The sequence below is a fragment of the Mixophyes fleayi genome, chromosome 8 (genome assembly GCF_038048845.1).
Source record: "Mixophyes fleayi isolate aMixFle1 chromosome 8, aMixFle1.hap1, whole genome shotgun sequence".
NCBI classification, from domain to species: Eukaryota; Metazoa; Chordata; class Amphibia; order Anura; family Limnodynastidae; genus Mixophyes; species Mixophyes fleayi.
The window spans coordinates 29,419,292-29,444,141 of NC_134409.1; the positions used below are offsets into that span (position 1 = coordinate 29,419,292).

The 24,850-nt window shown below is 39.3% G+C and overlaps 1 long non-coding RNA gene across 2 annotated transcripts; it reads right to left on the reverse strand.

Annotated features, from left to right (window-relative positions):
* Positions 1-229: 229 nt before the first annotated feature.
* LOC142099117 (uncharacterized) lies at positions 230-7,557 on the reverse strand. Of its 2 annotated transcripts, none has more exons than XR_012678475.1 (2): positions 6,060-7,557; positions 230-1,741 (listed from the first exon to the last, which is right to left on the reverse strand). It is a non-coding gene; the product is annotated as an uncharacterized LOC142099117 (long non-coding RNA). The 2 variants fall into 2 exon arrangements; XR_012678474.1 differs by having other exon boundaries at positions 4,788-7,557.
* Positions 7,558-24,850: the final 17,293 nt, after the last annotated feature.

Consider the following 24,850-nt stretch of genomic DNA (forward strand, 5'->3'; position numbering starts at 1 on the left):
TTAAGGCACGTTGTGACGATAATGTAGTATTTCTAATGACTGTTTACTATTTTCTGTTGAATTCATGTATGACAATGTGAATATTTTAACCTTGTAATGTAATCTCAACGTGTGCTTTGCTAAATTACATGAGTCTTGTTAGATCTAAAATTCTGACCCAAGTCTGCCTGTGGTGTCAAGTATATCTGGAAGCGCTTCAATCAGCTGGAGAGAATTGACACAGACCAAGTTCTGTATACAAGGAATATTCTCTAGTTTATTGATACAAAGATACAGGTTTTTATAGGCTACTGAATAAATGAATCCTACGTCATATGCATACAATAGTTTATACCACTAGTTTATGAGAAGCGCTACTGATTAACTTTCTCACGTATTCTTGAGGTGTTTACTTTTCTCCCCCTTCTAAGGACAGATGAGCCTATTATTTCTTATCTCAAGGGGAGTTGGAGATATGCTATGTGTAACACCATGGATACAGCCCCCATACTACCAGCTGGATATGAAGCTCATTATTGTTTTCATAACTGGTTACATTCTTCAGGTGTTCTCTATTAGTTCAACTTCAAGGCCATAGGCTCACGTATTGCAAAACTGCAAGTTAACAGAAAAATGAATAATCTCTTCTAGCAAATAATATTTCTATACAAGTTACAATAAAATGGCTGAACAAAGGCCTTATGAGGCCTTAACAAAAAATCATATTTAACATTTCCCATCTTTTATTCAATTTTCGACCCTTTCTCCTCCTACCTACCTAATCCTATCTATAGAACCACATTCTTAATAAGCAGGTACTTATACACATGTAGGAGGCCACATGCATAGAGTTGGTCCCCTTAGGAATCTGTCAACTCATCCCCCACTAATAAGCCTGTGATCCTCCCTGTCCTAACTTGATTTATGAGGAGATGCATTTTGGCAAATGTCCATGTCTAGAAAAGATGGTTTCTTAGAAGATGGTTTCTTAAAAGATGGTTTCTTAGTAGGTAGTTAATGAGTCTATAGTAGTTCTGCAGGCCTTGCATGTCCTTTGTTCAATCTTTAGTAGTTTCTTGTTGCAAACTCTGCAGTTCTTTGGCTTTGCTAGTCCAAATAATTCATGACACTCATAGTCTGGTCAGGTTTCAGAAGTAATTTCTGTGATCATCAGAGGTTCGGGATTTTCAGTGGTTCCCTTTTTGGAGAGACAACAATCAAGTGTCAGTAACTTCTTAATCAGCCATATATTTAGTTTCATTATCACCTATACGATCAACAGGATTGCAAAACCATTTGCTACTAATGCCAATATTTCCAATATCCAACATGAATCATTACTGACAACTTTACCAATGAGGTTATGCATCTGCACAAAGACATTTTCAGAGTTTACTCTACTATGAGTGCAAATTGTTGAGCACTCCTTCCCATATGTTTCTCACAGTGGCATAGGCAATATGTCACTTAACTGTCTGTTTCATACTGGGTTAGGGAGGCCTTAATCCCTACTTCAGTCACAATTATTCTGGCAAGACATATCAATACAATGAGACAGTCATTTCTATTTATCAGAACAAGACTCCCCTGATTTGAAGACTTTGCAGTGTTATGCGTGAATCCAGGTGTCTCTTTCCTGTACTTTCACTGCCATGGGAGTCGTCAACAGGACTTGATAAGGACCCTTGTATCTGGGTTCAAGACTTCTCCTGATGTGCTTTCTCACGACCACCCAGCCCCCCAGGGTGCAGTTTATGGGTACCTGTATCAAAATTAGGGTTTGCAATGGAGGAGAATATTTGACCATGTATTTCAGTTAGTTGTTTCTATAATAAGGCAACATAATTCAACAAATCACTATATACATGGTGTAGTTGCTATGGAAAATAACAGCCTGTTCTGTTTGCTGTGCCAAACAATATCTCATATGGTGTTAAACCTGTGTCTTTCCTAGCAGTATTTTTTACTGAGTGCAGGTAAACATGAGATCCATGGCAGACCTGTTTCAGCCATTATTTTCTGCATTTTCAATTTCAGTGTACCATTAAGGCGCTCCATACATCCTGAACTTTGGGATCTGTAGGGGGTGTGATAGTTTCTGGAATCCTTGCCCCGTAAAGTGTATCCCTCTGTCACTTACAATGACCTCTGGTACACCATATCATCAGATTACCTCATTCGCAATTTTCTTGGCTAATGCTTTAGCATTTGCTTTTCTATACAGCCATGTCTCCAGCCAGTGACTAAAGAAGTTGACACAGACAAGCACATTCTCAAAGCCCGAGCATTTGGAAAGTTATAGAGTCTATCTGTATCCTCTTATAGGGATATTATGTCTGGGGTGTGCTTTTCCATAGGACAGACTTACTCGGGTTACTTTGTGCACAGACTAGGCATTCTGCCATTAACGACTGTGCTGCTTGGGCGAACCCTGGTACTATCCATAAGCTGCTAGTGAGTACAACCATAGCATCTTTTCCCAGATGCACTTTCTCGTGTGCTATATTGGCCATAATGGGATAAACTACTTTTGGCAGACACAAACGCTGACCTTTACACCACTCCTTGCACTTCTAGTGCTCCATGTATTGCCCAAGTCTTTTTCTTATTTTCTGTTGCTTGTCTTTCCATAAGTTGGAGTGTGCTCTGGTCAAACAGGGGTCAGGGGGTCACCATGTAAATAGACTCCCCTTGGGGTACTGGGGCTATGGCGGCTTCTCGTGCGGCCTGGTCTATTTCACTTAGCTTCGGGGGTAGTATCTCTGTGTGTGTCTTCACCTTCATCACTGTTTGGAGGACAGCTGGAATGCAGTGAACAGTGCCCTGGTATGTTCATCATATTGACTGGTTTGCTTGCTGAACCCATAAGGTCCCTACTTTTCCATACAGGGCCATAATCATGCGCAATTACAAATGCATAACTTGAATCAGTGTAAATATTTACTCTTTGTCCTTTTTCATATATGCATGCAAGTGTCAGGGCCTTTAGTTCAGCTTCTTGTGCTGACATGTGACTCGGTAGAGTCTGTTGAATCACTATTTCTGTGTGTGTGGTTACAGCACACCCTGTATACGGGACAGGATCTATGTGATAGTGTGAACCATCTACAAAAAGAGTGATGTCTGCATCTGGTAATGGTTTATCTTTAATGTGAGATAAAACCAGAGATTCTTGTTTCATTAGTTCTATGCAATCATGTTCAGAAAAATTTTGTTTGCATTTTTTTTTTCCTTTCTTTCTGTTCAAGCTGGAATGGAATTCCCCCAAATCCCTAGGGTAACCCCAATATATACAGGTACTTCTCCCATCTTTTGAAACTTGCTGCAATAAGGCAGCAGGATTCAACATTGTGCACTGCTTAAGTGTAACGTTACTGGGAGTAAGCAGTGCTACTTCATTAGGATAGGCTTCAGTAAGGAGCATGTGGAATCCAAGGAAAAGGTTCTTGGTTTCTGAGTTCCACAAAGTTTACACTCATTAGATGGAGTGTACAGTACAACGGTTAAGACAGATGTGGTAACTTTAATTCTTCTGGAAGAGAAACACTTAGCTTAAATAACCTGTTAATAAGCCACATCATCAGTTCTATTAGTGTATATAATAATGTGTTGGGCCACAATACTCACAAACACATTCCTGCATTGGGTGTAAACCCCTGTAGTCATGGGTTGCTCTTTTCTTTATTTGGTTGGGTTAAACTTTCATATTAGAATTTTCTAATTATGTATAATGATCTATACATTACTATGGGCCTGAGTCTGGTTCTTCCAAACTTGGCTTTCCTTTCTAGTCTAGTACACATCTACAGCGCACAGCAAAGGAAAATAACGTGCAATCTATATTCCTCCTGCTAATATCAATGAACTCCCCTCTCTGGTCTCCCTTGGACCTTTAAAAAACTTAAAATACAGTTTACTCAGATTCCCCTTGTCTGAAGGTCTTAACATATATCTGTGAACATGAGAGGCTCTGGGGCCTCTTGTGCTTCCTTTTTTTTTTTTTTTTTTGTCTTCTAATAAAAAAGGAAAGGGAGGAAGAAAATACACAGTGCGCTCGGCAAGTGTTATATGTCACTCATTTCACAATAGGAGGGAATGTCCTTTGTGCTGTATATCTTCATACTTAGTAAATCTGGACGGTAACAAATGTTTTGCTTGTGCTTGGTTTCTGTCACAACGTACGATACCGTTAAGGTAACTGGGTGTCCTAGCACAATATCTATACTCTTTTCAAGCACTAAAGCAGAGTAGTATGCAAGTGACCTTAGCTTGCGACCATGTATTTGTGTCAGTACTCCTTGTACATGTGCACTGACTTCATAACAAAATAATGTGAAAGGCTTGTCATAATCTGGCAAAGCCAGTGCTGGCGCTGAAGTTATTTCAGCTTAAAATTGGTTAAACATTTGGTTCTGCTCAGAGGAGAGTATAAATGGCTTGCTATGATCCAGAAGTGCTAATGCAGGAGCACATACAATTGCTCTTAAAGTCTTAAATCTTTTTCATTTCTGTAAAAATATAGAATTCCCATCAATGCATTACCATACCCACAATAAAAAGAATTATTTACAGTATATGACAATTATAGCACAGTAAATAAGGGCAGTAAATGTCTTTACAAACACCGATTTACTCAAAACTGTAATGAGGATACAAATAAAAACCTTTTGCTTTCTGCACATACAGAAAAACCACCTAGTTCATGCATTTGCTATGCGAATAGCACATAAACTCTAATATCTCTTCCAAAACAAGGTAATCATTACTCAGAAGAGTTTACGTTATTTAAATCCTTCATTAGTTTATACTTATGTTTGTTGTGGTGCAAAGATGGTGCATTGGAAGTTAAATCAATGCAATCTGGATTGCCTAATGGGTCTTTGCAGCTGGAGACCTGTGAATAAAAAAAAACTTTTGCATAGAGATTAACATTTATTTACTAGGAATTACTGTAACTGTAACATGCGTGTATACTGTTATCAGGTAACCAGTGAACAGCTGCTAAAAGCTTAACTGTGACGCTATGCGTTCCATGCCTTGATTTCCTCAAAGGGGCAGTCCCTAATTTCACAAATAGAGAATGTCAAAGTGACGAGACCTGGGCGAGTGTTCAAAGCCACTCCTTTCTTATCATCTCTTAGTACAGCCCTTTTAAATGACACTAATTAAATTTCCGGGTTTAGAAACATTCAATCTGGAATCTTGGTTCCAAGTATTCAACCATTTTAAAAGCAGCACTGTCTCATAAATCAGAGTACTCTCGTTAGACACAATACATTGTGTCTGTAAATCATTCAACATTTTCTCAACAAAATCTCTCTCCCGTGACCAAATATTCACACATATTTCTAGATTCTGTGATTTTCGTGTTCAAAGTAAAAATATATTCACTTAAGTCTCGCTCACAGACGACATTTTATCTCGTAACATTTCTTTAAAGGCATAACAAACCCTCCTGATTTCTGAGAACATTCATCAGCGCCATTTTAACACAGATAAAAACAGCATGTAAGCTCACTCCCACAATTCTCAACTTCATTAAAGAGAAAGCTATATTTCTGAACTTCAGAAACAAAATTATTTTGTTCAAATACAGAAACGGCTTGTTGGATCCCAGCCAGCTTTGTTCTGACACTAGTACTTATAGTGATAATGTACATTATTTACAATCTTGTCCGTGCAATCGGACCAAACATTTTAAAACTTCTTTTGTATCTTTTTAAAAGCTTATCATTAAGCAATGAATGTACAACTTTTTCAACCTTGAAACATGTCTCTTGTAAAAAACGGACAAGACAGACAAACATTGTGATTTAAAGTAAATCAAACATCTCCCTTATAGAGCACTAAGACAGAGAACAAACAATGTGAATTATCACGGATCTCTCTCACACGCAGTAAGACGGAGACAAAACTCACATACAGAGAAAGAAAACTTAACTGACATCTTCCAGCCTACTGCTGTGGAACTACAAGTCCCAGCATTACACTAAATACAAGTTAGCTTCAACATGTTATCATCAATCAGCACTCCGGACACATTTTTTCAATTTTACATACATTTATAATATACAACCTACTTGATTCATTATTCAGCTTCCGATGCATTTAGCATATCCACATATATTTCGACTTTTCAGATCTCTTAACTTTCCTGTGCCACCTCAAACAATCTCTTGGGGTTTGATCTCAATACCCCTTTGTTCTTGTCACATTACCACTTGCAACACCTTTGTTTCTCCATCCACACATATCTTTGGCTATCCCCGCTTTCTTGAAAAATTCCCTGCAGACCTTCTACTCCCCCATTTCCTTAAGTCTTTGTGCATCATATCTATGAGGGAGCTGCTGTCATTTGTTTACTATCTATATTACTCGTATTGACAGTATTCTGTTGAGTCCAAATCGGGACTCTTATCTAGTTTCTGTGGGTTGTCCTTGCACTGGACGTCCCGTTCTGTGGACTCCTTGTACTGGATGTCCGTGCTAAATAGCTTCTTTGACAGTATCTGGGACGAAGGTCTTTTGGAAATCTCTCTTACACAATTTGGGCAGATTACAGAATCTCCCTTCTTTGATATACCTCTGGGGATGGTGTCTAAAATGTTCACTCAATGTTCAAAACAATAACTCTCTAAATCCCTCTATTCCATTACATGCTTCTTTGATCAATGTCTTATGTGACTTTTATGCTTTATACATCATACATAGGTACAAACACATGCACTCAAAATTCAATCATCTTTCAAAAATCTAATCAACAATACAATTACAGTAAACAAATTGGGTTAATACTGTATTATATTAATCAGATGATACTTGAGACTCACAAATTCGCGTGTCAGGTGCCTCAGACAGACATGAGGTGACCCAGACTAGGAAGACCAACGAGTAGAAATCTACTGACCGCGGATGTTGGGGTTCAATGTGCTGGGAAACCTCCGTTGTCTGTCTTGTAGCCTGCTGGACAGCGAATCTCTGTGGCGACCTCCAAGTTGTTAGATCTAAAATTCTGACCCAAGTCTGCCTGTGGTGTCAAGTATATCTGGAAGCGCTTCAATCAGCTGGAGAGAATTGACACAGACCAAGTTCTGTATACAAGGAATATTCTCTAGTTTATTGATACAAAGATACAGGTTTTTATAGGCTACTGAATAAATGAATCCTACGTCATATGCATACAATAGTTTATACCACTAGTTTATGAGAAGCGCTACTGATTAACTTTCTCACGTATTCTTGAGGTGTTTACTTTTCTCCCCCTTCTAAGGACAGATGAGCCTATTATTTCTTATCTCAAGGGGAGTTGGAGATATGCTATGTGTAACACCATGGATACAGCCCCCATACTACCAGCTGGATATGAAGCTCATTATTGTTTTCATAACTGGTTACATTCTTCAGGTGTTCTCTATTAGTTCAACTTCAAGGCCATAGGCTCACGTATTGCAAAACTGCAAGTTAACAGAAAAATGAATAATCTCTTCTAGCAAATAATATTTCTATACAAGTTACAATAAAATGGCTGAACAAAGGCCTTATGAGGCCTTAACAAAAAATCATATTTAACAGTCTCAAACCTATGCAAGTCTCAATATCTGTTGAAATTAGATAGACCAAGGATTGATAAGGATCTTGGAGCAGTTTGAAGCCCAAAGTTGTAAACCATGTAGCAATGCAGGAGGAGCAGAGTACTCAAGGCATTCCGATCTCAGGACATCCCTAGCTCATTTCGAAAGCCCTGTGACATTTGGGAGATCAATCTGTCTTTATTGACAGCTAAACTCCAAAGGTGGGGGGTGGGGGCTATGTGGAAAAAGAGTTTAAAATCTGCTTTAGACATCAGATTGTGCATTGTCATGAGGGGGTCTATCAAGAATGAAATGTCCCATATTTCTCAATTGTGTTCCCTCACACTTCAGGTCTTAACTGGTAATAGTGACTCTGATTTTATCTCCTATTTTATTTTAAGAAACTTATTTGTGCAATTTATTGTATTTCTTGTTATTAATCTTTGTAACTAAGCCTTGGAGCCATTTTTCAGATTAAATAAATTTAATCTAGTGTGTTCTCCATGATTCTTTGTGAATTTACGAAGCCCAGGGAGGCTCAAGCTACATGTGTATGTGATTTAAGTGTAAAACCTTAATAAGTGGTTCTGGTGAACATAAGGACACCATAATAAATCCTTTGTGGTCACAGAAAAGGTGTATTCATTGCTAAGTGACTAAGGTGACACCAGAGACCACAGCATAGTCCACTTCAACTTTGAGAGCTAAGGTCCCTTACTACAGCCTATGATTTCAGGGGAGGGGACTGGGCGTATACACGTAGTCATTGTGTACAGTTAGCGCGTGCCAAGCACGCAGCAGCATCAAGTTCAAGCTGTGGGCATCTCTAAGGTACATGATTTTCAGTTGCATCACTTGCACCAGCTACAGGTCAGGTGTAAGTGCCGATTACTAGTGATTACAGCTGTGTATGTATGTTAGAACATGTATTAGCAATCATGAGCAACTGTAAAAATGTTTTTTTTTAATGTACAGTAGACATCAATAACATTCTAATAAATTAAAAAAGCAAGACTTTTTTAATTTTTTTCATGTTTTGTCATTAATGGCTTTATTATTAACAGGTGACATTAATTGCATATTAATACGTTTCCTGCAGTGTCTTGTCTGTTAGAGCAGAGTGGACTTAAACCCATAGTCATCAACAGACATATCTTCATATCCGCTTCTTGTTGAAAACATTACGTGCGTTTTGCGTTTCTTGATGAATGAGGCCCTATATGCAGTCACATCCCCGACTGATCTGAAGAACTCAACACATTTGTACTGCTCACGGCACAAATAAGTGCATGCAAAATTATGCAATCATGTGTTGGTACAGAGAGCAAAGCTACAGCAGTCACAACAGCTCTCCCAGAATTCATATAACCTGACATGCAATCTGACATTTAAGGAGGCCAGCATCCATGTACAATATATACACACACATCATTTTTTTAAAAACTTGCAGTTACCTTGGAAACAGGAAAATGTAGCTTGCTCTCACTGCTACATTCTATATTAAAACATTGCAAAGGAAATGGCTGGTTTAACTCATTCCATGCAAACCTAGCATTTAATTCAATGTGTGGCTACCTCCAAAATGGTAAAAAAGTTAAATGTGCAGTTGGCACAGAAACCAGAAAATGACGAGAGAGGATCTGAGAAGAACTGTAAGCCCCCTTCTTGTTTCTTGTTAATGAGAAACTATTAATGCTTGGCAAGGTCCTGTGCTCCCAGCAACATACAAGTCAGCACATTGCATCCTTTTCTTTCTGGGTTTCACAGAATATCCAGTGTGGGAAAATTCAGAGTGTTTGAGCTGCATCTCCTCTAATTCTCCTCCTTTATACCACCAAACCCTTTTTTGTCAATGAGAGCCAAGTCAGAACAGAGGCTCTTCAGATCCCGAAGCCATTCTCACAGCCTCTGCCTCTCCAACATTGTTCAGTTGTCAAATAATTTTGCAGTGAGGTGTGGGGTGCAGGAGCCTACTGGGTTCACCATAAGAGAAGCATGTGGTGTCAGCTAACTACACTCACTATAGAAAGTAAACTAATGGGTAGAATATGATATTTAAAGGGACACTTCAAACACTTCTTTCTATTATATGCATGTCTGAAAAAAAGCTAAACCACTTACATAAGACCTAGAAAGTTGAAAATTGCCACACTGGTAGCTTTTAGTTCACAAATTAGGTCATACATAGGAAAATTCACAAACACCTTCTGTGGATCCCAGATTCAAGTCTACAGAGGATTCACTCCTGTAACACCCTGATTTGCATATAAAACTGTGGATGGATGTTGTCAACAGTCATAGACTCGTGGCTTTCACCTATAGCAGTCCCCTTTTACATAGAGCACAATATGCTCACCGGTACTCAATTCCCAGAGGACCTAACACATGGTAGTAGGAGCTTATACTATTTCTGTTGTATGTGTATAATGAGGAGTGAGGAGAGGACATATGAAGTCAGTGGACAGTGCAATGAGTGATTCAGTCAATTACCCCAACTGAACTCCCTCAACCCTGCAGACCTAGAAAGTTGAAATGTGTCAGACAGGTAACATTTAGGTCCCAATTAACAGGAAAAACTCTAAAGATCTTGAATGAACCTGGATTCATCGCACAGGGATCGCCTTTCAAAGTGGCCGGGATCGACTTGAAGTAGCTGTGCTCCTCACATGGACAATTGTAAGTCACCTGCTTGTGAGCCAGTAACAAGAAGAACATCTACATCATGACCCCTACCAAAAGAACTGGTAACATTAAGTACAAGGAAGCACTGGTGTTGTATATATATAATTGCATTGATAATGAAGTAGTAGCACTGTAGACTCATCTTCTCCAATGGCACAGTCTACCTGTGCTGCCCAGCCAGTGAATGAAAGGAAGAGGACCATGTGGCAGATATGTCAGATGCTGAGGTGCAGCGCAAATCCACAAGTCACCAAGTCAACTCACACCACAATGACAGACCCAAGCTTCCAGGACAAGGTGGGTTGAATGTGCTTGTGGGTTACTACCTCAAACCTCATCTATAAAATGCTTGGATACCAATGCAAGCACATGATTAGAAGCTGTTCATGTTGAGCTAGCGGAACCAAGCATAGATTTGCTAACAGTTAAGCATGCTAGCACCTGGAGAGGCAGGAAAGGGGAGAGAAGGGGCTTTCTAATGTAGGCCGCGTAGAGTAAGGGCATGTTTGTACAATTGTGAACAGATGCAGACCGGGATTCATACATCATCATCATCACCATTTATTTATATAGCGCCACTGATTCCACAGCGCTGTGCAAAGAACTCATTCACATCAGTCCAAGCCCCATTGGAGCTTACAGTCTAAATTTCCTAACATACACACAATCCTGTCTAAGCCATTTTATTTGCATGTGGTCAAGGGCGGGTGCAAATAGCAAAGGGTGATAACGGTCACCAGCAATAGCGGACTGCTTGTCATTGATAGTTTGCGAATGCTCCGCTTATGCTGATAGGTGTTTTCTTCTTAGCTCGTGCATATATTATGATTTTGTGTGTGTGTTTAAGCAATTGGTTATTTTTCTCCTGTAAGAGTAACTGTGAGTTGTTTCTCCTGTATTAGAGAGGTTCTTGAAGTTTTATTGATAAAAGCAAATACGTATTTTGCAAACAACTTCAACTTTCAAAAGAGAATTCCTTATCTTCCTAGGACACCAAGGCATTGAGATAGCAGTTTTTTGATGGCTTCTGTTCAGACTTCATTACTAGGAAGTCAAAGAGTGAACCCTCTGTTCTTATGGGCATAGATCAAATGTCCTTTTATATAAATAGTCTCGAAATCAGTAATCAAAATCTTGTTTTTGAATACTTAAATATTTCACTTGCTTGGATGAACTGATTTTATTCACTAATGTTGTGACATCTGCCATGTGCTCTTATCCTGCAGCCTGGGAATTGCATGTTTGTGATTGTAGCAATTCATCTGATTTACTTGCTGGAGAGTTTAGCTGATGAGAAGTTTGACATCTGGGGAAGTCAGAAATCCTCCACTATAGCCTAAATAACAACAACATTTAAACTTGACACATTTCATTAAGGTTTACCCTTTAACATAGAATAGACAAAATATTTGGCTTGAAGCGCTAGATGTAAATTACTTTAAAAGGAGATATTCACAACAGAATCCCTTTTTTTCCTGACAATGCAACTTGCAGAGAATAAAACACCATAGTATCTCAGTATGAACTCGTGGTTATACAACACTACTACATCAATCTTATAAATGGGAGGAATGCAGTTGTTACGGTTGCCAGAATTTTTGCATATATATTGAAAAGGCGTTGGCAAACAAAGGATTAAAGTGTTCCTTTTTGGAAACCTAATTCAACTATATTGTTGACTTACACCTCGTTCATGAAGCATTCTCACCAATTGTAAAAAGATCATGATCCTAAGGGGAAATTTATGTAACAACTCTTATATGGCAATGGGGTGGCGTCTTGCTAAAATGCACGTGCAATAAATAATTTAGCATACAATTAGAAGCACTCGTTAAATAACCATGTTCTATTCGCAGACATTTTGAGTATATATAGAAGTACTAGGCTATTATTAAAGTAATTTCATCGTTTTTCAATAAGCATTGTCTAAGCGATTTATGTGGTTCCAAAGCACAAGCAATTTATTTAGCAAAAGCAAAAGTTTAGCAGTTCAATAAACAAGTACAATACAGCCGATACCAAATACATACATACACTGCACTCTCTGCTGGATCCAGCTAGACAGTCCTTCAGTCCAGAAGACTGTGGTCAGTGATAACTGTTTTAGCTGGTCCCAGGGAGCTGTATATATACACTCAGTGATGCAAAGAAAACAATACAGATGATGTGGCTTGCTTCTATAGGTCCAGGCTTCTGGAGGGTCCAGTGTAATGCAGGTCATAGGCCAGTTCGAACGATTTTCCCGCCCAGAATTCATTTTAAACTAGTCTATTTACACTACACAGACAATATAATTCTAATCATTTATTCCCTACAATCTATAACTACCATACGCAATGTGCGTTCTGTTTGGCGATTGCACTGGATGTCTGTGAATAAATTGGGGATTAGAATGATACTAAACATGACATACTTCCCGTGACCTGAACTTAAAACATCACAAAAGTGTACATATAACCTTATAATATATATAACTATAAACCAAATACCATCTGCTCATAAACGACTATGGAATGGAACCATTATGAATATGAAATATATAAATAAATTAATGTGAAAGTGCGAGTGTATGTGTGCGTGCTTTATCATGCGATCGCGCCATGACGCGTAACATGTGGTGTACTGATCACAATCGCACGTTAAAACAATATTAATCAATATACTTTCTTCCATCCAATTATACGACTTTGACACCATATATCAAGAGTGCCACCAACAACCATTCATTCTATGTCCAAATGCATAGAAAATGAGGCAAACCTTTCTTTCTCCTGCTCTACCTGCCTTGAATGGAGAGGCATTTTAGGAACACATTAGAGGCATATCTGAAGTTGCAAAGTGCATGAGATATGCTTTGAAAATAATGTTTGTCTTGACATAGTGTAAATCTAAAGTACAGGTTGCTTCCAATAAAATTTTGCTGAATCCCTCTTAAAAGGTGTTTTACTGCCAAGGATAAGCACCCCATGCATTTTGAGCTTGTCAATCTTGGTCATAGATGGCCTACAGTAACTGCAACTGACTCACCTACCATACCTCTGTGTGTGCCAAAGACTGTATTAGACCATTAGAATGATGTGTTCACATAGGTGAAATATCACCATCAAATCATCACTTACCTGGTAGCATTCATTTAACTAGCACTTTGACACCCCCAAAAAAATAGGACTTAACAAAGAAAGAAATTTTGGTCCAAAAGGACTCTAGGGAAACTGTAACCTCTGAAAGCAGTCTACAGATTATTATTGTTTCCCATAAAGCAAGTTGCATATGATTATTATCTTTATTTATAAAGTGCCACCATATTACACAGATCTGTACAATTATCACAGATCTGTACAATTATAGATGCTGGTGGAGGAAGTATGAATGGCTACTGTAATATAGCAGCATTATCAGCCACCAAAAATAAAGTAGCCAATAGTGACTGGCATTTCTGTTGTATTCTGTTACCGATGGAGTAGTATGGTTGGAATGATGAGAGACTGAAGAAGGTGGAGGCATAAAACATGAACCATTCACTCAGAAACCCGTGATTGTCAACTACTGGCACCCCTGACTGCTCTTTGCCATTTTGTACCAACTGCACCTTCAGTCTCCTCTGATTCTGTAGAAGGCCTTTGTCTTTGTGCTGCATGGACACCCCCTGGGCTATCTGTCAGCTCAGCATAGCTTTTTGCCTGGCATCTCTTTCAGGCATTACTGCTGGACACAGAATCAGGAACCAGGACACTTGGTCTCCATGTGCACAGGAGTTATGACTAAAGTGTACCAAAACTGTACACTGATCGTGTTGCCCAAGATATCATCCAAGCATTAGGATCGGGCCATGTGTGGTCAGTTAGTTACATGGTTCAGAACTAACTACTCTGGCCCCTCACCATCATTTTGCATGTGCAAAGATGTTAAAAATAGACACATGCACCAGGGATGGATGGAACACCAATATGCTAAAGCCCAAACAATACTCTCTAATTTACATCTGCATATGTGTAAGGCAGCCAAGAACACTCTTTTGCAACACTTCATTCATGAGCTCTGCCCAAGACCTTGCTTTTGACTTCAAGGACAAGATTGTCAACATCTGATATGACATTGTGCCCTCATAATCAAGTACCAACTTCCTCAACTCCTTTTCATCACCCTGTGGTGGGTTGGATACAATCTTTCGCCAGGTTCAGTGTGTCTATGTGGTTAAAATGGTGACATTGTAACTGTCAACAGGTAGTAAGTTTACATGTCAACATTAAAAGGCAATACAGACGCTGGACCCACCAGCAAAATACAGCCACCGGACCTGCCGGCACAATACAGTAAATAGCACAGTAAAAAAAAACCTCAGTGCTGGGTCATGGGAAAGCCCCATGTTGTAAATAGACCTAGCGGCTGTAATTAAGTCATTATACGGCGGGAGCTCTTTATGTCAATAGCTAGTTTGCAGTGGTCCCAAGATTTTTTATTTTACCAAGCACCAATTCTCTGGAACATTTGGGGTTTTTTCAAAGCTGCAGGATCAATGATCTGTTTTTTATTCTTGATGGACATAAATTTTTTCAGATGTCAAGCTGCCAGATCATAGTATATAATTTTATTTATGGTCATGTGCTTTTATTACTTGGCAGCTACCAGATCCCAGGATATAATTGTGGCTAAGTGGTTAGCACTTCTGCCTCACAGCGCTGGGGTCATGAGTTCAATTCCCGACCATGACCTTATCTGTGTGGAGTTTGTATGTTCTTCCCATGTTTGCGTGGGTTTCCTCTGGGTGCTCCAGTTTCCTCCCACACTCCAAAAACATACTGGTAGGTTAATTGGCTGCTATCAAAATTGACCCCAGTCTCTGTCTGTCTGTGTATATGTTAGGGAATTTAGATTGTAAGCTCCAATGGGGCAGGAACTGATGTGAATGAGTTCTCTGTACAGCACTACGGAATCAGTGGCGCTATATAAATAAATGATGATGATGATATAATTATTTTTTTTTATGGACAAGCATGGATTACAGATGAAGAACCTGGATGTTGGTGAGTATACAGGGTTGCTTTTTATTTATTTCAAATAAAGATATTTTACATATGAGGGGGTGTGCTTTATTTAAATTTTATCTTGGTGCACTACAGGTCCCAGCAGGCCCTGGGTGCCAGTGCATGCTGGTGCTTGTGTTACACTGTTTCTTTTTAATGTTTTCATTTTTTTTACTGTGTTATACTTTGTACTGTACTGGCGGCGGATCCTGCGTGTATCATGTACAGTCATGTCCAAAAGTTTTGAGAATGACACAAGGTTCACAAAGTCTGCTGCTTTAGTGTTTTGAAACCTTTTTGTCAGATGTTGCTATGGTATACTGAAGTAAAATTACAAGCATTTCATAATTGTCAAAGACTTTTATTTACAATTACATTAAGTTTATGCAAAGAGTCAATATTTGCAGTGTTGACCCTTCTTTTTGAAGACCTCTGCAATTCGCCTTTCACATGCTGTCAATCAGTTTTTGGGCCACATACTGACTGATGGCCGCCCATTCTTGCCTAATCAATGCTTTGAGTTTGTCAGAATTAGTGGGCTTTTGTTTGTCCACCCACCTTTTGAGGATTGACCACAAGTTCTCAATGGGATTAAGGTCTGGGGAGTTTCCCAAAATTTTGATGTTTTGATCCCAGAGCCACTTAGTTATCACTTTTGCCTTATGGCAAGGTGCTCCATCATGCTGGAAAAGGCATTGTTCATCACCAAACTTTTCTTGGATGGTTGGGGGAAGTTGCTCTTGGAGGATGTTTTGGTACCATTCTTTATTCATGGCTGTGTTCATAGACTAAATTGTGAGTGAGCCCACTCCCTTGGCTGGGAAGCAACCCCCACACATGAATGGTCTCAGGATGCTTTAATTTTGGCATGACATAGGACTGATGGTAATGCTCACCTTTCCTTCTCTGGAGAAGCATTTTTCCAGATACCCCAAACAATCTGAAAGAGGATTCATCAGAGAAAATGACTTTACCCTAATCCTCGGCAGTTCAATCCCTGTACCTTTTGCAGAATATCAGTCTGTCCCTGATGTTTTTCCTGGAGAGAATTAGCTTCTTTGCTGGCCTTCTTGACACCAGGCCATCCTCCAAAACTCTTCACCTCACTTTGCGTGCATATGCACTCACAGCTGCCTGCTGAGATTCCTGAGCAAGCTCTGCACTGGTGGTGCCCCGATCCCGCAGCTGAATCAACTTTAGGAGATGGTACTGGTGCTTGCTGTATGTTCTTGGGTGCCCTGAAGCCTTCTTCACAACTATTGAACCTCACTCCTTCAAATTCTTGATGATCTGAAAAATGGTTGATTTAGGTGCAACTTTTCTAGCAGAAATATCCTTGCCTGTGAAGTCCTTCTTGTGCAAAGCAATGATGACTGCACATGTTTCCTTGCAGAAACCATGGTTAAAAGAGGAAGAACAATGATTTAAAGCGCACCACCCACCTTTTAAAGCTTCCAGTCTGTTATTCTACCTCAATCAGCATGACAGAGTGATCTTCAACCTTGTCCTCATCAACACTCTCACCTGTGTTAAAGAGAGAATCACTGACCTGATGTCAGATGGTCCTTTTGTGGCAGGGCTGAAATGCAGTGGAAATGTTTTTGTTTTAAAGTTCATTGTCATGGCAAAGAGGGACTTTGAAATTAATTGCAATTCATCTGATCACTCTTCATGACATTCTGGAGTATATGCAAATTGGCATCATAAAAACTGAGGCAGCAGACTTTGTGAAAAATAATATTTGTGTCATTCTCAAAATTTTTGCCCGTGACTGTACTGTATTGTGCGGGTGACTTTTCTACCTGTCGTCTGTCACAATGTCCCCATTTTAACCACATAGACACACTGAACCTGTCATATTTCTGACTGTCGACATTTTGGTGTCAACAGTTTGACAGTCGATAGATTCAGCGTTGGCAGATTGACTGAATCTTCCTCTGGCACCTTGTCTTCATTTATTCCACTAATGAAGATGAAGCCTCTATCACACACATCTCTTCCCACTCTGCTACCTGTCCACTGGAACCTATTCCCTGAAAAATCCGTTGTTTGCTGTCTTACACAAGCCTTAACCAAAATCTGTAATCTTTCCTTCTAGTATTTAGAACATTCATTCAAACATGATATAATTGCTAGCATTCTGGAAAAAAATCTGACCCAAATTCTCTTTAATATTTCCATCCAAGCTCTCAACGTCCATGCCATTGCTAGCCTCTTCAAAGGCTTATCTACTATTCCCTTAAATGCTTCCTTTCCTCATACAATCAATTGGACCCTCTTCAGCCAGACTTTCATTCCCAACACTCTAGAGACTGCACTAACAAAGGTGGTCAATGGTTTCACCACTACTAAAAGGCACAATTCACTTCTCCTTGACCTCTCTGCTGTATTTTAAACAGTTGATCACTCACTCCCCATACAAATGTTGCATTTTCTAGGTGTTCAGAACACTGTCATATACTGGTTCGTATCCTACTTATCAAACTGCTTCTTTAGTATTTGTTTCTCTGGATCCACCTGCTTTCTGCTTCATCTATCCGTTGAAGTATCACAAGGCTCAATCCTAGACCCTTTTTCGGTTTCAGTATCACCACTATGCAGAGGAAACCCAAATGTATCTAGCGTCTGTGGATCGTTCACCACCTTTACTGGCCCACATTACTGAATGTCTTTGTGACATTTCATCTTGGGTGTCCACTCGCCACCTCAAACTCAATCTTTCAAAAACTGAACTAGTAATCTTTCCAGAAAGGGGCATTAAACTCATTTACATACTAAAGGTAATATTACTAACATTGCATTTTAGTGCAACTTTGTACTGAACCAAATGAACCAATCAGCAATTAGCTTGTATCTGTCTAGGTTAAACAATGAATATAAGTGTCTAACTGGTTGCTATGGTTTAGTGCAAATTTAGTGAGTGCTAATGTCTATCATAATAAATAAATAAATCTAATTTTAGTCACACAAAACATATACAGTATTGAAATCATTCTTTACATTTGTTCATTCATAGCTAGTCAGTTTAGAAAGAGTAACTGTGCTTTTACTATACAGAGTACATAAGCTTTAGACATAATTTGCACATTCTCCTTAATGTCACAAATATATAAATTTCTGTTACCAAGAACTCTGGGGGCGAGTTCAAACCAGAATTATAAGTACTGTTCTGCAGTGGAATGAGTCCTATAAATAAGGACCAGATGTGATAGAAACACGTGCAGATAATGCCACATGTCTTCTGTGAGAGAGACCATGAATCGAACACATACATGCATACGTCAACAAAGGCGTAAGAGAACGGAATGCAGTTATAATCTTGAATTTTATATTTTTCCGTTACAAAACTACAGTGCTAAAATCAACTGTGTCCTTGTAAAAAGTGTCCCAGACAGAAGACAACATCTGTGTGTAAGTATTTTTCAGGGCATGGATAAATGTTCTTAAAATAAAGTCTCCTTTAAGCTGACCATCTGGGAGTCTTCGTTCATTGCATCTTCTATATTTGGACATAGAGGAACCTCCATATGGCATGCGACCTAGACTCTTCGCTTATCAAACCTTTATAAAAATAATGATTTATGACTAAACAATTGGGAGTAATAGGAATGATATTCTGCAGGGGGCTGGCAAATGCTTGGCAGAAGACAGACATGATAAAGTTAGTTTCAGTTTTAATTAGTTTACTGCAAAGTACTTCATTAACAATCCTAGTAACATAACAAATACTTATATTAAATCTTAGTAAAATCGTTCATACTTCTGGCAGAGCCAAACTAATTTCCACCAGTTCAAAAAACTTTAAGTTGCTGATTAGGGTACAGAACACCCCCAACTGCAATTTTTCATGTGAGGCAGTCCTGATTAAATACAAGTGGGACTGTCCTATGTGGAGGCGTAGCGGTGTGGATCCGGTGTGGCTTGCCAAAATGGGCGTAACCTGGGCGTATTAGGGCAAGGCTAGTGTCTTGGTCTTCAGATTTAGGCATTTGGGAAATATGGAAGAGCCTTAAGAGACCCAGCCCCACAACCAAGCAACTACTTACACAGTCACTTCTACCATGCAAACGCAGACAGTGACCAGCAGTTGTAGATAAAATATCCTAATAGGGACTACCAGTTTAAAAAATTGACACAAAGACAAAGAAGAATAGCAGAACATTAGAAAACACAATAGCAAAACAGTTTATATATATATATATATATATATATATATATATATGTATATCTCCACGGTATATGACATATGACTTATGCCCAGGGAATTAGCTCTGGTCAACATAAAAGTGATTTCTATTTGTAATGGAAGAAAACTTGCACAGAAAGTGATAAACCTAGCCCCATAGGGAGTGCTGGTTTGCTTCTTCAGCCCTTATAAACATAGGTTCATCAATCTCTCTAAACTCTTGTCTTTCTATTCTCTGATGTATCTCTACACACAAGGTCTACTCTGAGCTCTCCCAACTCTCCTGCCTCCTACAGGTAGTACTGTACTGGGCCACAGTTCTCCACTCAGCAGTCTCCTCAGACCACCTGCTTGACACATACATGCCCGCTAGGCTCTATCCTGGTCTGCACATATGTGTGGTCAAACACCGTTTTTATCTTTCCAGGGGAGGATCCTGGACTCCAAGGCATGAACAGGTGGCTGACTAGTGCCACCTAGTCTGTAATCACCACAATATATAAGCCATAAATAACAATATATATATTCATATATAGCTCTTTTCTATCTTCTGCTTGGAACATTTTAAATAACTGGCAGGAACGCTCAAGTATGGTGATTTCAATGTAAATAGAAATCTACAGTCACTTGTTCAACACATACACATAGTTCAAAAATTTGGCAGAACATGTTTAAATTTGTTCCATAACAAAAAAATAAAACAGGGTTATCTGTGACCCAATGTATCTAGACAATGTACAAGTCTGTTTTAAAGCACAACTAATAGTTTTATGGTGGCAGCATACAAGGAAGAAGGTAGTCTGCTTCTTCTTCATCTTCTTCTTCTTCTTCTTCTTCCTTCCTTCCTTCTTCTTTCTTCCTTCTTCTTCCGAGTGACACTTACAGGCTACATTTTCTACCTCACAACAAACACACTAGGATTAATTTTATCGTTAGACTGTGGGAGGAAACTGACTGTAATCCACACAAACAAAGGGAGAACATAAAAACTCCATTAACAGTTGTGCCACCATATTGCCCATCCTATAACTAAGCGCTCAGCACACATTCCGTACTACTAGTTCTATGGTGTCCCATACAAGTCTTTAGTATCTACATCCTAAGATTCTCATTTCTGCAAATGGGAATTTTAGATGTTCCTCTCTACACTGCAGCTGCAAAACTAATGTTTTTGCAATGACCTTGCCATAGATATATAGCACTTTGTTACACCAAAGATCAAGATGAGAAATTAAAAGAAAAACAGTGATGAATATAAATATAATGTGAAACAATTATGGACACTGGTGCACAGGAAAAAGTTCTAGTCCATCTCTTCAACTTGTCTCTTTTTACTGGCATCTTTCCTATATCCTTTACACATGCTTTCACCTCCTCAATCCTCAACAACTATCTTTTGACCCTGCCTCTTTCTCCAACTGTCACCCAATTACTCTCCTCCCATTTGCCTCTAAACTACTCGTCCAGCTGATCTATAACTGTCTTTCAAGCTTTCTCTCCGCTCATTCCCTGTTTGACCATCTCAAAATGGTTTTCCATCCCCTTCACTTGAGACGACCCTAACTAAAGTCACCAATGATCTCTCTGCTAAGTCTAAGAGTAATCTGCCCATGCTCATCCTCAAAGACCTTTCTGCTGCTTTCAACACTGTTGATCACCCTCCCCTATTGCACATCACTCACTCAATTGGTCTTCATGGCACTTTTCTCTTCAGGTTCATATCTTCTCCAACTGATCCACCTCCCCTTATCTCTCAGTCCATTTTTGGCCCACAATTCTTCTCAGTCCTCTGCTCGCTGTAAATATTCTCCTTTGTTAAAGTAATCAACTCATTCATTATCCAGTGCAATCTCTCTCCCCCCAACCTCTCCACTACTCTTCTTTCACATATGTACAGCTGTCTCTCTGTTATCTTCTCATGGACGTTCCAATGTCACCTAAAACTCAACACTTCTAAAACTGAGCTCATCATCTTCTCTACTTCTAAAGTTTCTAAACCCCCTCACATATCTCTCCCATCAACAACACCACACTCTCCTATTTTACTTATGCCTGCTGCCTTGGGGTCAGCCTTGACTTCACTCTCTCTTGACTCCATCAGATCAAATCTCTAGCCCAAGTCTGTCACTTCTACCTTCAAACATCACCAGAATTAGACCCTCTATTACCTGTGAGGCTACCAAAATTGTCATCCACCCTCATTATATCCTGCCTTGACTACTGCAACCTCCTTCTGTCTGGGCCTCCTCATACTCGCCTCTATCCTCTTCAATCCATCCTCAATGCTGCAGTGAGACTAATGTTCCTCACCTGACGCTCCGCTTATGCCTCCCCAATCTGCCAATCTCTATACCGATTCCCCTTTCCCTATAGAGTACAATTCAAATTTTTCCCCCTTCCCTACAATTCTGATCTCATCTCACTCCACACTCCCAGTATCCCTCTCCACTCTATAAGCAACGCTTCAACTCCCTACTGACAATCACATCCCAATCCTTCCTCCAGGTTTTCTCCCATGCTGCTCCCTACCTATGGAGTGCACTTCCACTGTATCTCCCCACCCTCTTGTCTCAGCCTCAACCTTCCTATTAGACTGTAAGTTCTCATCTTGTCAACCTGTGCATCCTTGTTTCATTCATTTTGCATATTCTGTACAACACTTTTTTATTAAATGCCTTACCTATTTTGTCTTATGGACAGTGTTATGCTTAATTTATTGCAATTCTTGTATGTATGCTTTTTTGAATGTCCTGCATTTTGCCTGTTGGTCCTTTACATCTTTGTAATATGCTTTACTTCCTCACTGTGTGATGCTGCATAGTTTTGGGGTGCCATAAAAATGAACAATTTATAAAAGCAACCAATTCTCTTCCATTCTGCTAATTTCTATATTTGTGTTTATAAAATGAAAGCAAATGACTGCCTAGTCGGTATAGTTTACAGTAACTTTATTCCTGTGCACTGGTTGCAATAAAGATCCACAATTCTGTGTCGTGAACCCCAGTAAAGCATGAATATTACTACAAAGAAAAGGTGAAGAGAATGGTATTATTATTGAAAGGAAATGTGCTTGAAAATGCCGATCCTGAAATCTAAGATTGTTCATTTTGATCATGGGCCAGCAAACATCTTGGTACAAACAAATTGTTTTTGGCTGTCGTACATGCATTTATCTACTAGATGCACAATGGGACACTATGCACACAGACGCACTTATCCATACACATGAAGGTGGTTTCTGCTGACTTTACATCATTAGATTTTCTGGCAGCAAAGTTCTTACGCTCACTGCCCTAACCTTAGCATGACGGGAGTCAGTGCCAGCATGATCTCTCCTCACTGCTCCTTGTGCTCAGCCAGCTGGGTCAATCCGCAAAGGGATCAACCATGTTTGCAGTTAAACACAGCACAATAAAATCAATCAAATATCTGCAAGAATAACTGCAAGAACTAAAAAATTATCTCTGCTACAATATACCAACAGGCTTCATCATCGGTAAAGCGTCTATAAAAAAAAATCATTTAAAAAAAAAATAACTAATACAGCTAGCATATATTCACCATTATCTTAGTAGGCAAATATTTTACATCTTTACAGTATTACCATGTTATATATAGCTTTTATTGATCATGACATGCGCTACAGTGCTTAGTTAATGGTAAACAAGGCAAGGTGTATATCTCCTACACAGCAAGAGGCAGCCATTTTGTGGGTTTATCCAATTTTCATGAGCACGTAGGTTATTAACACACTAGGACCTATTGGCATACCTACCTCACTGAGGCAGACTTGAATGTATAGGCTGTATTCTTGGGGATATTGATTCTGCCCACAAAATGGCTGCTTCCACTCTGCATAGGCTATAGGTACACTTAGGAGTCTATTTATCATTGGGGGCTACTGGGAGGCAGTGAGAAACATTTTGTGTCGTTGCATAGCGCAGTGATACAAAATGTCCTGCCGTTGGTATTAATGAAACCAGGGGGTAAATGTATCAAGCTGAGATTTTTCCGGCGGGTTTGAAAAACCAATCAGATTCTAGCTATCATTTATTTAGAACATTCTACAAAATGACAGCTAGAATCTGATTGGTTGCTATAGGCAACATCTCCACTTTTCAAACCCGCCAGAAAACTCTCAGCTTGATACATTTACCCCCAGGGCTCATTAGCGAGTCCTAGCGGACTCTTCCTTCTCCTAAACTAAGTAACAAATGGAAAATCTGACCTGAGTGGCTACTGTGGCTGTTTTATCCAGATTTATGGTTCATTGCAGCTTAGCAAATAAGTGGTCAAAGTAAAAATTTAGAAGTGGCTGTATGGTAAATGAAACTGAAAGGTCGTGCTCCGCCTAGTCTCCAAAGCTTTAGGTAGATAGATTTAAATTAATTTTAGCCTTAATTTGATATACTTTTTAACACATATAAATTAGAAAGACATAATAAGTGATAGCATGTCACACACGTGTACACATGGGGGAACCACAGACAGATACACATATGGGACACACAAACAGACACACATAGAAGAGATACTGAAAATAATATCCAGAATGCAGCATTCTGACTCTATCACTACAGTACCTGCATGTGTCCTGAGACATGCTGAGAATGGTTTTGAGTAATGAAGAGTCCTTGTTTGTTTATCCAGCAGAAGGCAAGTTCCCTAAATTAAGTTTTGCAGAACATCAGTGTATTAACTTCAGTCAGGTGAATTAACTTCAATTTTACAGTGTGTCTCTATTACTGACAGTGGCAGCCATTTTTCTGTTGACCAACATGCACTGAAACTCATATAATAGCTCAGCCACTGTGGCTTCTGCAGTGGGGACAGATTTGATTGTGACAACTAATCACCAAGTCTGAGAAGTGGCAGTATATGGCATACCATGTAATATGGATTTATGTATAATTATCTTTCTAAACTAAACTGTTGGCAACAATTAGACTTGTGCCACTTACTATGAATGCACTCACTGAATAATGTACATTAAGGGGGGATTCAATCAGTCGCGAAGTGTCTCCAGAATATCCGTGAGACACTTCATGGCGGAGATTTTGACTGAAATCTACGGTCATTTTTAGGGTGCGTGGAAATTTGAGTGGAGATTTCTACCATAATTGCCATGTGCACAGTGCGATGTCCGCGCACCACATTGCCGGCAATTGAATTCCCCCCTAAGACATAAAAGACAAATATAAAATGTAGGTTGGAGCTAACATAAATATGTCCAGCTTTCTCTACATCCTCAAGCAATTCTTTGTCTGCATTGGCATTAGGGTAATATCCAGTCTTGGAAATAGAACTGTGCCACCAATTGCAACTGTGTGGGTAAGTGTCATGTGACAGGAATACCATCAAATGCATTACTCCTTCATAATTCCAATATCCAATATCCAATACTCCTT